The sequence below is a fragment of the Schistocerca americana genome, chromosome 3 (assembly GCF_021461395.2).
Source record: "Schistocerca americana isolate TAMUIC-IGC-003095 chromosome 3, iqSchAmer2.1, whole genome shotgun sequence".
Classification (NCBI taxonomy): Eukaryota; Metazoa; Arthropoda; class Insecta; order Orthoptera; family Acrididae; genus Schistocerca; species Schistocerca americana.
Window position 1 is genome coordinate 186,720,438 of NC_060121.1, and position 3,588 is coordinate 186,724,025.

Genomic DNA, 3,588 nt, shown 5'->3' on the forward strand with positions numbered 1-3,588 from the left:
CTTAAACAGGAGATTGGAAAACCGATGGATCGGTCGTGGTGGAGATCATGATCAGCAATTCATGTCATGGCCTCCACGCTCTCCCGACTTAACCCCATGCGATTTCTTTCTGTGGGGTTATGTGAAAGATTCAGTGTTTAAACCTCCTTTACCAAGAAACGTGCCAGAACTGCGAGCTCGCATCAACGATGCTTTCGAACTCATTGATGGGGACATGCTGCGCCGAGTGTGGGAGGAACTTGATTATCGGCTTGATGTCTGCCGAATCACTAAAGGGGCACATATTGAACATTTGTGAATGCCTAAAAAAACTTTTTGAGTTTTTGTATGTGTGTGCAAAGCATTGTGAAAATATCTCAAATAATAAAGTTATTGTAGAGCTGTGAAATCGCTTCAATCATTTGTAATAACCCTGTATAGCAGAGAGAACCAGCTTAGGGGTTATATAGTGCTTAAAGAATCCAATCGTAACATCAAATTTCGGATTGATCAATTTGTTGTTTCCAAGCATGCACACCAGTCCAACCTCTCTGCAGATTATTTAAGGACATAGCATGTAGCTGAGGTGAAATTTGCAATTTTCACCTGTCTCCAATGTAATGAACTTCCTACCAAATGACCTAGCTGAGCCAGTATCCATCGATAGGATGCAAGAGAAAACAAATCCAGCAGGGTTTTGAACCTGGGCGGTTGCAGGATCTAATCCTACCAAATATTCCAGTCCTAGAATCCACCAATAGGAAGCAAGGGGAAACTGTCCCACACTAAAGAGTGTCGATTTAATTAATTAGCCAATAAATATGATAGAGTGAGGGAATATTTCTAAGACATGCACAGCTAGGGGTTTCTCATGTGAACACTGCTTTGTGTTTTGGTCGGAGAATGGTTGACAGTGGGGGCGGGCCTGACAGTGGCATGCAACATGGTGTGGCCACTTGAGTGAGAGAGAGCATGTGTTTCGACAGCAATTTTTCAGGTATCAGTATCAAACGGTTGCCGCTATCTGACGCTTTTGTTCAGGCGTTAGAGCAGTACTTCATGGGGCTGTGGAGCCACCAATAGCCGACAGCGGTGGGGCAGGCCTGCTGGCGTTTCCAAAGTCACTCCTGCGCACCTCGACTCCAGGTAGCCTGGCCGTTTGGTGAGATGATATGTTTAGCCGGTCTTTGACAGTGTAATTAAGTGTTTCCTTATGTGGTAGGAATGAAAAAACATCGCAATTCCTTAAATATTCCACACACTGCAATCGAGTTCCTGAGAAATTTTTCATGTAAACTATATTCCATACATCATCTTGTATCCCATAAATTGTTTAAACAAACAGTATTCCATTAACTGCAGACAATTTCCTGACAAATTCCTTAAATAAATGAATAAACTATATTCTAAACACTGCCTTGTATCCCATAAAGAGTTTAAATAAACAATATTCCACAGTATGTCTAAATTGTTTAAACAATATTCCATACATTGCAATAGATTTACTGCCAAATGACCAATCAACTGAGTCTTTTTCCCTCCAATTTCTATGTGGGAGTGGGGAGGGGGAGGGCAAGGTGTTGCCAGAGGGGGAGGGGTTAATTAATTAATCGATTTAATTAATTGGTCAACCAAATTGATATCAAAATTGCACTTTTGTCAGTGAGAGGAGTTCCCAGAGGTGCTGGTGAGGAGGAGGGGGAGGGGAGGAGGAGGAGGAGAAGGGGAGAGGTGGGTGTTTCTTGGAAAACCACTCAACCAAACGGTAGGTTACGGACCTTTCAGTCAAAAGGATGGATTATCCCTAGGTGGTACAGTACTCTTAGCAGAACAATAGGTTAAGGACCTGTCAATCAAAAGAGAACAATAGGTTTGACCTTGAATACATGCTTGCACACGAATGTAAGTAATCCGCACTAACAAGCTGCACTATAACGAACTTTGTCCCACTACTACTGGCGTTTTTTCATTGCAGCGATACCTTTTAATGAAATTTCAATCATTCACCTACACAGGGAGGGGTGACCGTCATAATAAAATCAGATGTATTCCCGAACTTATAAAGTGATTCATAGTATAAACCTGATGTTTACAACTTCTCTGCTGTTAGCTTAATAGACTTTGTATGTGGTGAAGCATATGGTTACTTTAAGCAAGTTCAGAAGTGAGTAGGTGTCCTCTGACAGAGGTAGATCTTAGCACTCTGTCATGAGCCAAAAATGAGTTTAATATTCTAGTCCTGTGATGCAGGTCGTAACAGATATTAAACCGATTAGAACGGTTTTTTTTCCTGATGGAAGAATACCTAGAGGAAACATAGCCTATGCCACACTGTTACAGGATTTTCACAGCAAGTAACGATATTATATATATATATATATATATATATATATATATATATATATATATATATATATATATATATATGCTATAGCACTCCGTCTTCAGGCCGGGACCATCCGGTCGCAGTGTCATCCTCATGCAGGATGCGGATAGGAGGGGCGTGGGGTCAGAATACCGCTCTCCCGATCGTTATGATGGTATTTTTGACCGAAGCCGCTACTGTTCGGTCGACTAGCTCCTCAATTGGCATCACGAGGCTGAGAGCACCCCGAAAAATGGCAACAGCGCATGGCGGCCTGGATGGTCATCCATCCAAGTCCCGACCACGCCCTACAGCGCTTGACTTCGGTGATCTCACGGGAACCAGTGTAACCACTGTGGCAAGGCCGTTGGCTGTAAACATCAGCTATACTCTTGAATTTGTCAGTCAGTTATGTATAATTACTTTAGCTGTAGCTACCCTAGTTTAAAATTACCTCAAAGTTTTTATTTGTTCTCGCTGAAGTGAAAAAGTTTGTATGCCTCGATTTCCTCTTTCTTCGAAAATAACTCGTAAAAATGGAGAAATCGACATTTCATTTGAGAAACTGGAGGTGTATGGTCAGGAATATCCCCGTCTCGGATTGGGTAAAGTGGACTTTGTAAACTGGGCGGGAGTCTGTGTCGATATGGAATTGGTTAGAACTAATGTATATATGCAAGCTGCAGCTGCCTGACTCACAGTATGCTGTGACAGGCGGCAGGTGTGGTTACGAAGAGTTGCCGACCGGAAGTCACAGATTAGCTCAGCCTGTGATGGCAGGTTAGGTACAAAGAATGCTACAGCCTGTCTGCTCTTGCCCACGGCAGTGGGGGTTAGCAAAGTGACCAGTGCGCTGGTTGACCGGCGACAGAAGTGGATGCGTTTGTTGCATGAGAAGATTCAAAACGACGGGTGTTTGCACTGGACGATTATTCTCACCATGTAAATTGATCAGTTGACTGCTTGGTGACAGTCCCTCGAAGTCCAAGGTCAGAGTATTCGGCACGGTGGTCATGTGGATGCTGGGGGATGGGAGAGCAGCTGCCGCCGTAGCCGACACGTGTGTGGGTCTCTCCTGACCAGCACCAATGAGACAATGCAGGGGCCGGCCACGTACGGCGCGTCCGCAGCTCCCGCTAGTCGACGGAAGGCGTGCTCTTCGCCATCGCGAGTTTATGTGATTGGTAGGTTTTATTTCACCAGATATGTTTAGTGGGTGCTTGTGTTGTCAAACGTCGGTGCAT

The 3,588-nt window shown here is 44.0% G+C and overlaps 1 pseudogene; it reads right to left on the minus strand.

The window, feature by feature from the left end:
* Nucleotides 1-2,598: 2,598 nt before the first annotated feature.
* LOC124607772 lies at nucleotides 2,599-2,716 on the minus strand (annotated as a pseudogene).
* Between the last annotated feature and the right edge of the window lie 872 nt (nucleotides 2,717-3,588).